At 37.8% G+C, this 14,571-nt stretch overlaps 2 long non-coding RNA genes across 7 annotated transcripts in view; one reads left to right on the top strand and one right to left on the bottom strand.

The window, feature by feature from the left end:
- The window catches only part of LOC140639104 (uncharacterized), a 59,737-nt gene that overhangs the window by 36,233 nt on the left and 8,933 nt on the right, over positions 1-14,571 (top strand). The gene's annotated exons all lie outside the window — the stretch shown is intronic.
- Positions 4,168-14,571, bottom strand: part of LOC140639103 (uncharacterized) — a 54,299-nt gene continuing 43,895 nt past the window's right edge. For all 6 annotated transcript variants that reach the window (XR_012035951.1, XR_012035949.1, XR_012035952.1 and 3 more), the window contains 2 exons: positions 5,725-5,924; positions 4,168-4,434 (listed from right to left, as the gene is read on the bottom strand). This is a non-coding gene — a long non-coding RNA (uncharacterized lncRNA). The remainder of the gene's footprint in view (positions 4,435-5,724; positions 5,925-14,571) is intronic.

Raw genomic sequence — 14,571 nt, 5'->3', positions numbered from 1 at the left:
TAGCCCCAATCGGTTTTGTTAACTTAATGCAAATGCATATATTACTTCAAACAACAGTGCACGGGGCAGATGCAATATCCAACTGACCCACCAAATTGTGAGAAATAATAAAATATTGTTGGCTTAGGCCGTTAAACGTTGGAGCCCTTTTGTTACACAGCAATAAATTACTGGCACACACTAATAACTGATTATGTCTAATTAAAAATACATTATCTGCTCAGATTCAAAGCAACTGGTTTAGGTGAGGAGTCCAGAAGTAGAAAGGAGACAGGTTTTCTGCTTGGTACTAAACACACAGGTTGTAGATAATTTCTACAACTAAGAAGTTGACTAAGAGTTAACTGTATTTCATTTTCTACCCTTACTTAGCTCTCTTATTCTGAATTTCTGTCTGCCAGGATATCTGAATTGAAGTGGGAACACTGAACCCATTATCTGCTCCTTACTCTGTGTGGAACAAAATACTAATCTTTGGAAGTCTTAGAGCTAAGGAACAGTTGAAAGCAGGCTCCTCATAAGGAGTAGAAGGTCCCGAGAGATGCGGTAGGAAGTCCACATTTGTAGAGCAAGCTAGTGGCATTTGGAGACAGACTGAAAAAACCACCAGATTTTTTAACATTCCAGCGACTTGGCAGAAAATAGAGAGTATCTTAATTCTCTTGTTTATGAAAGGCACCTGGAAATAAAGCACATTACTCCATTGGAGTATTTGGTAGACCCTCCAACCTATCAATGTGAAATACCAACAAACCTCATAATGAATTAGATTTGGTGCAATGCTGTATTTATTCTGAAGTAGATCCCATTTGAATTTGAATTCCACACAAGAAAGCTTGGTTACAGAATTTTTCGAAAATTCATATTATAATGTGCTCTCACCTATATGGTATTGCCAAAATTCTGAATTCAGAAGACAGTATACAGGAAATATTATCACATTGAATGAGATTCAAAAGTTATACGATATGGCATATGTCAATGACCAGAAGGCAATCTTACAAATATATATTTTAAGTATTTGGAGCCCTTTCTCCCCTATCCAGAGGTGTAACTCCAGCCTCTTGACAAAGTTTATAATCGTGCTCTTGCTGTTGAGATGCATCCGAGAAATAGCTTTGCTTCTGGGTTACCATGGAGACACTTGCCAACTTGTGGCTGAAGGTAACCCCTGTCGACTGTGGTTGGGGATAGTTATCAAGCTGTCACTGGCAATCTTCCCCCTCATTTACTAGAAGCAACATCCCAGAAAGGAAATAGCAAGATGACATAGTGAGAACACACTTTCACTTTAAGACTGCAATTTTGGGAAGACTTCTATTGTTGGCTGCAAGCTCCTGGTCCCAGCAGAGTACGGCCCGCCCATAATCTGAGCATAATCCCAGCAGAGAGAATAGCTCTGGAGTTGTGGTCAGACTGAGGAAGAATTCTGGCCCCATCCTGCTCCCCAAAGAACTTGGGCAAGTCAGAGGCTGGGCAATAGAGTATTGGCTCCTTTCTTCCTTTCTTATGAATACAGAATAACAGTTTTTGCTCTGCCTGCTTGGCAAGATTCTCATAACAATCAAGTGGGATAATAGAGATAAATGTGCTTTGTAAACTCTGAAGTGCTATACAAATACAAGGCTTAAGAGAGCCAGGAAAAAAAAATAACAGAGCGATTCATGGTGTTTTCCAGATCAAAAATCAGAGATAACCCACTCAAAGTCTATCCATTATATGAACAACTGTTAAAGAAAAGAACTTGCTAGAAGTTACTTCCCTCCACATAGAGAAATTGCTATAATATTTTAAACTATGCAAAGGACAGATCTAATTTATATATGTTTTATGAAAACACAGGCACTGCATATATTTTAAATACAGCTCATGTTTGGCAAGTGATTGTAGAAGGAACAATCTTACAACAGAATAGGGTCTTTTTTGAAAAGAGTCTGTACTTTTAAGGGCTTTCGATTCTCAGACTCTGCGCTGAACAAACAGGTAAAACTGGATATCAGACATTTGTAGCTGCTTTTTTTAGAATTCAGCAAGCTCACTCCATCCCAACTCTTCTTCTATTGCTAAGGAAATGAAATGTCTCAGTGTTTCACTTAAAACTGATTCCAGGGGCGCCTGGGCAGCTCAGTCAGTTGAGCCTCCAACTCTTAGCTTAGGCTCAGGTCATGATCTCAGGACTGTGAGATCAAACCCCGCTTTGGACTCTGTGATCAGCATGGAGTCTTCTTGGAACTCTCCCTCTCCCTCTACCCCTCCTCTCCACACTTGCTTTTTCTCTCTCTCAAATAAATAAATAAATAAATAAATAAATAAATAAATAAATAAATAAATCTTAAAAAGAAACCACCTGATTCCAAAGGATAACCCCTGAACCAGAAAAAAATAATTGTTAAATAATGAATGGTTTTGTTTACATAATGTCAATTAAATAATCCAATGACACATAATTAAATAACCATCCATTAAGTGACCAGTCTATCCCAGATAATGTCGTAGGTGCTAGAGAAGCCAACCAACCAACAGATTAAGTTATAAATTTGTTTTCAAGAAACTGACAGCTGGGTAAGTAATTAAAATTTAATGTTAGCAGTGCAATAACAAAACCACATGCAGGAGGTAAAAACAACCTAACTAAAGAAGTCATTGGGCTTCAGGGTTAGGCAAGAAGGAGTCATTGGAGGGATAAAACTCCAGTTTTAAGGATCCTAGAGAATATGGCAATTGTACAAGGTGAGGAGAGACAGATATATATAAGGCCAAGGGAATAGCTATGCACAGACATAATTGCATTGTCTGGAAAAGTATGAGCTACAAGTGTTTAACCTTACTAATAAACATTAAAGGCATGGAACACTGGTAGCTGGGACTGGAGAAGTAGTCAGGAACCAAATGATGGAGGTCCTTGTGTACCATGCTAAGCAACCTGGATCTCATCTCATAGATCCGCAGCATCAGGGTAGACAACCCAAGCCATATATGGCTATTTCAAATTCAACTTCACTTAGTTAAAACTTTAAAAGGTTAATTCAGTTTCTCATTCTTACCACTCTTGAGGGGCTCAACAGCTCCATGTGGCTAGTGGGCACCATCTTGAACAGCTCTGATACAGAGCACTTCCATCATTGTTAATTATGGCTCAGCACTGTCATGGATATTTGGAAGCATATGAAATTATTTGAGTGGGGGTATGCTATGTTAATATTTGCATTTTAGAGAAATAGCTTTTCAGGAAGATAACTTGGAGAGGAATAAGAAAAAATAACATGCTAACCTACACGAGATTATATAAAACTACAGGGGTCTTGAGGATGGGAGAGAGGCAGTAGATTTGAAATGTAGAGTTGGAGAAAAATAAGCTTTATCGCTATGTTGATCAGTTGTATGACTAAACCGATCAGGAATGTCAACAAAGATGGTCACTGAATAAATAAATATGTGTGTGAAGAAGGGCTAGGCTAATTTTGTTTATATATGGAAAGTGGAGTAACGGTTTGCTGGAGATAATGGGATAAGAAGCAACTTAACAAGTTCCATGGCCCCATGTAGACCATGAAGTTGGCAGCCTGAAATTTTCATTTTCAAGCAATATCTTTGACATTTCTGAAACCACAGGCATATTTATCTTCACATCAAAGCACTAAATCATCTTTATAAATCTTTAAGAGGCTGAGAGGCAAGTTTAGAAAATGAAGTTCTCATGAAAATCTTACAAGGAAGGATGGCTCAATGTTTTCAGTGTTCTGATCTTTTAGCAATGTCTTTGCCAGTTATGGAAATGACTCCAAGTCTGACATTTTCCTACTGTGCCTTCTGATTGAACAGATCAGCTACAGTCCATTTGATGAGTGGTCCAATTAGCCAAAGGATATTTGTGGTTTCTGTCAATTGCACCACTTATAGACAGATGGAAGTTAGGTCACTCAGTTGAAAACTATAACCAGAAGGGGCACGTGGTTAGGAAGCTAAATGACTAAAATTGGAGGGAGGATAGCTTTAGTAATATTCTTCCTAGCAAACTTGTAAAGTTGGGATATTAAGTCTCCTAAGGAACCACTCCTAGCCCTCTTTCTCTCAACATTTTTTTTTCTCTTGACTATTTTTTCCCATACATCCCCGCTATTAATCTACACTACTACTACTATTGATGATGATGATAGCTATCATTTATTGAACACACATTATGTGCCACCTCTGTGTTAAATCCTTCTGAACATTTCTCCACATTACTTCAGCTATGAGTGATTGAGTCCAGTCTCAAATCAAGGTCTGATTCCAAAACTTAACTTTAACTGGATTTAACTGTTCCATGCTGCCCCTTCTCTGGAGAATGATGTGGGACCCCTTGGGTCCTCCATTAAGGAAATGCTAGTAGAGCTTGGCACTTGGCTTTCATCTTCATAGTCCTAGGAATGGATCTTTTTTCCTCTATGAGTCCTACAAGAAAGCAGAAAAACTGGCTTACAGTGGTGAAGAGAAGAGATTTAGACCTACAGCTTTAAGAGGGCTTCTCCTTTCCTTCCCCCAGGATTAAATGGATTCAGTAGGACAAGATCCATCAGAGAAAGTGGTAAAAAAAAAAATTAACTAAAACATATAGATCTAAAATCAGTCCAGGGCATTTGGGGTTACGAAGGTAGCTAGAAACATACAAAGTCAACAGGACCAAGACAGGAGGTTCCATATCTCTCAACCACATCAGTCCTCAGGGTGTTAAAGGTCTTTCAAGACAACTACCTCCCCCAACAGCAACAAAAAAAATATCTACTAGTATTAGATTCTAAACATCTACTAAACATGTGAAAAACATGCAAACTCATTAAGTTTTAACATCATACTCTATTATATCTTCCAAAGTAGCTAGAATGACTTTGGAAAAATGTGAAAGTATGATAGGAGTTTGCTGAAATGAGCAATCACATACATTACTGATAGATGGGCAAATATGAATCATCTGCTAAGAAAGCACTTTTGCAATGTTTGAAAAAGGTAAAACGTGATTGTCAGGACTCCTGGGTGGCTCAGTGGTTGAGTGACTGCCTTTGGCTCAATGCGTGATCCCAGGGTCCTGGGATCCAGTCCTGTATCAGGCTCCCTGCTGGGAGTCTGCTTCTCCCTATGCCTATGTCTCTGCCCCTCTGTCTGTGTCTCTCATGGATAAATGAATAAAATCTAAAAACAAAACAAAACAAAACACGTGATTGTCTTGCACCTTTAATTCTATCTCAAGAAATTTATTCTAGAGAATGCATTCAAATATAAATAGAAAGTGAAATGAACATCATGAGAAAGATGGAGAAATAAATCTGGAGCGTTCAGAAAATTGAAAATTTTGCAGCCAGTAAAAACAGATTCCACCAATATAAAAATGTGCATTAATAAAAATTGTGGGATTATAAAAAGCGGACAGAGGGGCCTGGCTAGCTCAGTCTGAAGGGTGCGTGGCTCTTGATCCAAGGTTGTGAGTTCAAGCCTCACATTGGGCATAGAGAAAAACAAATAAGATTACAAAAAAAACTTTTAAAAAGTAAAGACTTCAGAGGAATATAACAAAATGCCCTTTGTGGATGATTCTAGGGGGTTGAGACTGTAGAAGCTTGAAGCTTTATTCTTCTTTTGTTTTCTCTAATCCTCCAGTTTTTGCCAGAAGTATAGTTGGGGGAGCCTTCCCTAACACCCTCTCCTGCCAAGTACCATGGTCTGTGCTCTGGTTTTCTGGATCCTTACCTGATGTCTCACAGTAGTAGTGATGCCCCTTGAAATCACATCTCACAGAGAAGACCCAAGAGGCACTTGCTGGTGTCCCCAGAGACTTCAGCTCAACTGTGACTTCCCAGGTAGACTGCCAGGAGCCATCCAAGGCTGGGTGCTCAACTCTGTCTCTTCTGACCTTAGTAGCAGTGACTACATTAGAACATCTTGATGCCCTAAATGTTTGGTTCATTGGCACAGATTAGATACAAATTATTGTCCTGAATTTTAAAAGAGCTCCATACTTCGATGAGAGCTACTGATTACTAACCTACTACCCAAAAGACTCTATCATTAGGGCACATGAGGTAATGTCCTTCAATTTTGACTTTTGGATTTGGGCCTGAGAGTCTATTGCCAGGCCATACCATTAAAAGTTGTTTAAACCACATCTTCTTTATCCATTCATCTTTCGTTGGACACCGAGGCTCCTTCCACAGTTTGGCTATCGTGGCCATTGCTGCTATAAACATCGGGGTGCAGGTGTCCCGGCGTTTCATTGCATTTGTATCTTTGGGGTAAATCCCCAATAGTGCAATTGCTGGGTCGTAGGGCAGGTCTATTTTTAACTGTTTGAGGAACCTCCACACAGTTTTCCAGAGTGGCTGCACCAGTTCACATTCCCACCAACAGTGTATGAGGGTTCCCTTTTCTCCGCATCCTCTCCAACATTTGTTGTTTCCTGCCTTGTTAATTTTCCCCATTCTCACTGGTGTGAGGTGGTATCTCATTGTGGTTTTGATTTGTATTTCCCTGATGGGGGTTATTCTGTATGTTAGTAAATTGAACACCAATAAAAAATAAATTTAAAAAAATATAAAAATAAAAATAAATAAAAAAAAATAAAAGTTGTTTAATTAATGAAAAAAGAAAAGAAGAAAGAGAAGAAAAGAAAGAATTGCTATGAACTAGGGCATTAATTCAAAACTCTAGGATGACCTCGCCTCTCTTGTCCCTGACCAGCTCTCATTAAGAATGTATTAAGGAACTTAACATCTGATTCTTTCTGGTGAATCAGGAAAATCATTAACAGTCAATTGTAACTGCTGCCTCCAATTTGGAAATAACTGCTTCTGCTCCTCCTGAGAATTTATACTTTATTATACTTTGAAAAGATGTCCTGTATCAGCCTATGCCTTAAAAATGTCATTTCTCCCCCAAATTTGTAACACATCATAGACAAAGATGTTTCCTAAATACACAGGGAGCCTTTAAAAATCAATACAAACAAAAATCAGGAAACAACCTCAGTTGGCAAGAGCAAAAATCTCATCTGTTCTGATAACCAGCATATTCCTGCTGCTCAGAGATCATGCCCAGCATATAACAGGTATTCAAAGAAATCTAAAGAAAAAATGGGTACACAACATGAATAAGGCGAAGGACATATAAATATGATTAATCTCACCAATAAATAAAGACACACAAATTAAAATAAAATATAACTTGTATATTGACAGAAAAATGCAAAGGGTTAATAACACCCTGTGTTGGTGAAGGTGTACAGAAAACAGGCATCCTCAAACATTGTCTGTGAGGGGTTTAAAATGGTGAAATTCTTAGGGGGACATTTGTGTAAAATTTCTTTTTTTTAATACATTTATTTTTTATTGGTGTTCAATTTGCCAACATACAGAATAACACCCAGTGCTCATCCCGTCAAGTGCCCCCCTCAGTGCCGGTCACCCATTCACCCCCACCCCCTGCCCTCCTTCCCTTCCACCACCTCTAGTTTGTTTCCCAGAGTTAGGAGTCTTTATGTTCTGTCTCCCTTTCTGATATTTCCTACCCATTTCTTCTCCCTTCCCTTCTATTCCTTTTCACTATTATTTATATTCCCCAAATGAATGAGACCATATAATGTTTGTCCTTCTCCGATTGACTTATTTCACTCAGCATAATACCCTCCAGTTCCATCCACGTTGAAGCAAATGGTGGGTATTTGTCATTTCTAGGCAGAGGCCAGGAGGGCCCAGGACCGCAAGGACGCTCCTGCAGGAAGCTGAGCAGATCAGCGGTCCCGCCCCGGAGCCTCCAGGCCCTGCAGACGGAGAGCTCTGTAGTTATTGCGGGAGCAGACTCCAGGGCTCCAGAGCTGGCCGCCACCACTGTGGTTGTTACTCCTGGGGCTTCACAGGGTAAACAACCCCCACTGAGCCCTGCACCAGGCAGGGGGCAGAGCAGCTCCCCCAAGCGCTAACACCTGAAAATCAGCACAACAGGCCCCTCCCCCAGAAGACCAGCTATATGGACAAGTTCCAGGGAAGTCAAGGGACTTAAAGTATACAGAAACAGAAGATACTCCCCCGTGTTTTGTTTTGTTTTGTTTTGTTTTGCTTTTTGATTTCTGTTTGCTTCCCCCACCCTTTTTTTCTTTCTCTTTTTCTTCTCTTTTTTCTTTTTTTCCTCCTTTTTTCTTTTTTGTTTTTCTCTTTTCTTTCCTTCTTTCCTCTCTTTTTCTCCTTTTCCCAATACAACTTGTTTTTGGCCACTCTGCACTGAGCAAATTGACTAGAAGGAAAACCTCACCTCAAAAGAAAGAATCAGAAACAGTCCTCTCCCACAGAGTTACAAAATTTGGATTACAATTCAATGTCAGAAAGCCAATTCAGAAGCACTATTTTAAAGCTACTGGTGGCTCTAGAAAAAAGCATAAAGGACTCAAGAGACTTCATGACTGCAGAATTTAGATCCAATCAGGCAGAAATTAAAAATCAATTGAATCAGATGTAATCCAAGCTAAAGTCCTAATGACGAGGGTTAACTAGGTGGAAGAACGAGTGAGTGACATAGAAGACAAGTTGATGGCAAAGAGGGAAACTGAGGAAAAAAGAGACAAATAATTAAAAGACCATGAGGATAGATTAAGGGAAATAAATGATAGCTTGAGGAAGAAAAAACTACATTTAATTGGGGTTCCCGAGGGCGCCGAAAGGGACAGAGGGCCAGAATATGTATTTGAACAAATCATAGGTGAAAACTTTCCTAATCTGGGAAGGGAAACAGGCATTCAGATCCAGGAAATAGAGAGATCCGCCCCTAAAATCAATAAAAACCGTTCAACACCTCGGCATTTAATAGTGAAGCTTGCAAATTCCAAAGATAAAGAGAAGATCCTTAAAGCAGCAAGAGACAAGAAATCCCTGACTTTTATGGGGAGGAATATTAAGGTAACAGCAGACCTCTCCACAGAGACCTGGGAGGCCAGAAAGGGCTGGCAGGATATATTCAGGGTCCTCAATGAGAACATGCAACCAAGAATACTTTATCCAGCAAGGCTCTCATTCAGAATGGAAGGAGAGATAAAGAGCTTCCAAAACAGGCAGGAACTGAAAGAATATGTGACCTCCAAACCAGCTCTGCAAGAAATTTTAAGGGGGACTCTTAAAATTCCCCTTTAAGAAGAAGTCCAGTGGAACAATCCACAAAAACAAGGACTGAATAGATATCATGATGACACTAAACTCATATCTTTCAATAGTAACTCTGAACGTGAACGGGCTTGTGTAAAATTTCTATTCAAAATTTAAACATCCCTACCTTTGACCCAGCAATAGCACTTCTCTAATTTTAGTCTACAAACAAACCATTCTCACATAATGATATGTTCGTGTGTGAAAGGATGGTCATTCCAGGAATATTCATAAGAGTGAAATGTGGGAAAGCACATTGATAAACATTTTTATAGCCATAGACAATATTTGCTGAACACTCACCTGATGCTCATCTCCTTAGCATGTGTTTCAAAGGTAATATTTCATTTAATCTACTCAACAAATTTCAGAAGTTTATTCTATTCATATTCTTCAGGCTCAGATAAAGTCAGAATCAAAGGCAGATGTTGATCCAGGAAAAGCTTAGGGCTTTATTTTTCTTTCTCTTCTTTTAATACCCAGTGCAACATGCTCTTCTAGATGCTTTACTACTTTAAGTGCATTTAACATAATTTAATCATCAGCTATAGGCTTGTTACCATCATTCTCATTTTATGGCTGAGGAAAATGATATTGAGAAGAGGATCACACATACAGCAAATGGCAAAGACAAGTACTATTACCCACTGGGCTATGTGCCATCCTTGTTAGGCATGTTGGAATGCTGGAAGTCCCCATTTTCTTATGTATAAGATGGGAATAATAACATTATCTTACACAATTTTGTGAGTTAACATATTTATATTGAATTGTACCAGTGTAGAGGTAAAAGTATGGTCAAAACAGCCCTCAATAAAAAAAGAAGGGGACCTGGGTGGCTCAGAGGTTGAACCGTCTGCTTTTGGCTCTGGCGTGATCCCAGGGTCGTGGGACTGAATCCCACATTGGGCTCCCTGCAGGGAGCCTGCATCTCCCTCTACCTATGTCTCTGCCTCTCTCTCGCCATCTCTCATGAGGAAATAAATAAAACCTTTTTTAAAAAGCCAACTATAGTTTGTCTGTAAGAAATGCATTTAAAACACAAAGACTAAAAACAAAAAAAAAAAAACAAAAAAAAAAAAACAAAAAAAAACACACAAAGACTCAAATGGATTAAAAGTAAAGTAGTGAAGAAAAATAGATCATGTTAATACTAATCAAAAGAAAGCCAGAGTAGCTATATTAAATTCAGACAAAGCAGACGCTAGAACAAGAGAAATTATCAGGAGTAACAAGGGGCACTATATAATAATAAGACACTTCATTCTCCAAAAGACATAATTCTAAATGCATATGCACCAAACAACCAAGCATCAAAATTGGTAAGGCAAAAATTGACAGACCTTCAAGGAGAAATAGAAAAATGAAATATTATAGTTGTAAACTTCAACATACCTCTTCAGGAACTGATAGATCAAGTAGGCAGAAAAGTCAGAGGGATATAGTTGCCCTGAATTGTCAGTCAATTAATCTAGTTTTTTTATAGAACACTCCATCCAAAAAGAGGAAAATGTACACTGCTTTGAAGCTAACATGAAACATTCCTCAAGACAGGGCATATTCTGGGCCATAAACACATCAACACATTTTTAAAAATAAAACCCGTACAAAACATATTCTCAGACCACAATGAAATTAAACTAGAATTCAACAAGAGAAAAAGAGATGGGAAATCTCCAAATATTTAAAATTTAATAACACACTTGTGAATAGCACATTGGTCATAGAAGAACTCACAAACCAAACGTAAAAATATTTTGAGCTAAATGAAAATACAAATAATTAACTTCTCTGAGTTGTATCAAAAGCAGTACTTTAAAGGGATATTTATAGCATTACATGTATACATTAGAAAATAAGAAAGATCTGAAACTAAGCTTTCCACCTTGGTAAAATAGAGAAGGCAGTGTAAGCCTACAGCAAGCAGAAGAAAAGAAATTAGAGCAAAGATTAATGAAATTGAAAAGAGGAAAGCAATAAAGTCAATAAAATCATAAAGTGATTCTTTGAAAAAGTCAATAAAACTGGCAAACCTCTAGTCAGTCTGACCAAAAAGAAAAGAGAGATGGCACAAATTAGCAGCATCTGAAATGAAGAAGGGTCATCATTGCTGGTCCTGTAGATGCTAAAAGGATAATAAAAGAATATTATGAATAATTCTATGTCTACAGATTTGATAACATAGATAAACCAATTCCTTCAAAGATGCAAGCTACCAAAACTCATACAAGAAGAAGTAGATAATCTCAATAGGCTAATATCTGTTCAATAAATTGAGTCAGTATTAAAAACCTTCCAAAAAAAGAAAAAAAGAAATCAAGGTCCAGATGGTTTCACAAATAATTTCTCATAAATATTTAAAGAATGGATGAAGCCAATATTTCACAATCTCTTGCAGAAATAGAAGAATAAATACTTGCTAATTCATTCTATGAGACCAGCACTCCCCTAATAATAACACAAGATAATAACATTACAAGAAAGGTGAACCACAGACTTAATATCTCTAATGAATGCAATTGTAAAAATAACCCACAAAATCGTAGCAAATTCAATAATGTATAAAAAGAATTATACCCATGACTAAGTAGGATTTATTCCAGGCATGCAAGGCTGGCTAAATATTTGAATATCAATCAATATAACATACCACATCAACAAGTTCGAGAAGAAAAGTCATATGATCATATCAATTGATTCAGAAAAGCTTTTAGATGTTTTTGACAAAATATAACACGCATTTATGTTAAAAAGTCTTAGCAAAATAGGGGCAGCCTGGGTGGCTCAGCGGTTGAGCACCTGCCTTCAGCCCAGGGCCTGATCCTGGAGACCCGGGATCGAGTCCCACGTCAGGCTTCCTGCATGGAGCCTGCTTCTCCCTCTGCCTGTGTCTCTACCTCTCTCTCTCTCTCTCATGAATAAATAAATAAAATCTTTAAAAGAAAAGTCTTACCAAAATAGAAATAGAGATAATTTCAATTTGATAAATAAAATCTACAAAGAACTTAGGGCTGACATCATAATTAATGGTGACAAACTGAATGCTTCCTCCCTAAGATTGGGAACAAAGCAAGAATGTCCCTTCTCACCACTCCTAGTCAACATTGTACTGGAAGCTGTAGCCAGTGCAATAAAACAAGAACAGGGTATGATATGTATATCTTATATATTATTGCATATAACATAATACATATAAATAATATATACAGAAAGACAGATATAAAAACTGCCTTAGGAAGAAATCAAAACTGCCTTTATTCACAGCTGATGTGATTGTCTATGTAGAAAGTACAAAAGATTCCACAAAAACCTCTGAAACTAGCAAATGAGTGTTTCAAGCTTTCAGGATACAAGGTTAATACACAAAAGTCAACTGTGTTTCTATTTTCCAGCATGAACAATAGGAATTTGGATATAAAATTACTATTTACAATAGCGCCCCCAAAAGTGAAATACTTAGGTACAAGAAGTATAAATCTAACAAGATACATACAAATTACATGTGCATGTCCTTCAAAAGATGAATGGATAAATAAACTGGTATATACATACAATGCTATATTTTTCCATGATAAAACGAAATGAGCTATCAAGACACAAGGAAACCATGGATAAATATTAACTGTGTATTGCTAAGTGAAGGAAGCTAATCTGTTAAAAATTACATAATGAGTGATTGCAATTGCATGATGCTCTGGAAAAGACAAAACTATAGAGATTAGAAACAGAACAGTGGTTCCCAGAGACAGGAGTTCCAGAAGAAAGAGAGGAGGGTTGACTCAGCATAGGGAATTGAAACATAGGGGATTTTTTTAGGGTTGTGAACCATTCAGTATGCTACTGTTATTACCAAATGCAAGACACTAGGCATTTTTCAAAACCCATAGAACTTTACTGCATAAAATATGAACCTGAAACTATATACATCAAAACAAATAATTTAAGAGTACAGAGGATCCCAGATAGAATGTAGAATGTAACAAATAATCTAAATGTATTATAAATGCATAAAACAACCTCAGTGAAGTGGGTCAAGAGAAAATATGCTGGTCCAAATAACTTTAGAAATCAGTGAAGTACGTAAAATTAAAGCCAAAAGAAACTGTACCTAAGCTCTATACTAGAGATGATCAGTGTATATCCACAAATGCCTACCACAGAGGTATGAGTTACCAATTCTGATGTTGCTGTCCACTGATGTCTGAAATGAACAAGTAAATGGTTAGAGGCTGGTGTGAGTCAGGTTTCTCACTGTTGGAGTGGAAATTTACAGATCAACAAGGGGAGGAGGCTAGAATAATCAATGTGGTAATGAATTAGTGTTAGAGTTAGTAGTAAAAATTCATGTTTACATGAATATAAAGATGGTTATACATAGAAATATGTCACAGTATGTCTATGTTCATCAGTTGGAATACACACATATATTTCCTTGCTGTGGCAGCACAAAGGTCAGGAAGAAGTTTATGAAGCAACCACACCCCAATAGTAGTGAGCACACCTATCATCCAAATCTTGGTTTTTAATACCATTCTCCGATAAAAAGAATGAAGCTCTTTGGAAAAGTGGCTGATTCTAGGACTAGGGCAGAAAATACAGAAGATGAACCCAAGCATCTTGTAATGAGAGATAGTAAGGAAATACCACCCCCCTAAAACAAACAAACAAAACCAAAAATGCTCAATGGTGGGGACATTTCAGAAAACCACAGAGATCAACTGAAAAGTCTCCCAATGGCTCACACTGGAATAATCGAAGCCAGAAAGTAGATAAAACAGTATTCCCCAGTACTATTTCCAACAGTATAACCCAGAGTATAAAATAAATATCCATGAGCCCAAGCAAACATAAGTAATTGAATAAGCAGATAAATGAGGAGGAAGAGACAAATTTTCCATGCAGAAATATTGCAAATAATACATGTAGCTATTCCACCTTCAAGGAAGTGGAGCGTGATTCTCTATTCCTGAAGTGTGAGCTGTGCATTGTGACTTCTTTCCATAGAGTACAGTGTGGAAAGGAATAAAAAAGAAAAGTAACTTTATAGTAGAGAAACCTGACAAACACTACTTTGGTCAGGTGATCGTGGTCATCATCAACAGTCATAAATCATGTTGATAGTATGCACCCTTGATTTAATGTGAAGGAAATGGCACTTTATCTCTGTGATTTTCCTCCCCAAACCTCATAACCCCAGTGTAATCATAAGAAGACCATCAGACAAATTCCAATAAAGGGCCATCCTGCAATATATTTTACAAGATTCCTCAGTCATCAAGGTCATCAAAGACAAGCAGGGTTTGAGAAACTACCATAGCCATAAGGAGCCTAAGGAGACATGACAACTGAATGTAATGTGGCACCTTGGATGGTATCCCAAATAGAAGACGGACATTAGGTTAAAAACTAT

Source organism: Canis lupus, chromosome 8 (genome assembly GCF_048164855.1).
Source record: "Canis lupus baileyi chromosome 8, mCanLup2.hap1, whole genome shotgun sequence".
Classification (NCBI taxonomy): Eukaryota; Metazoa; Chordata; class Mammalia; order Carnivora; family Canidae; genus Canis; species Canis lupus.
This window is presented reverse-complemented; position numbering and strand designations above follow the sequence as displayed.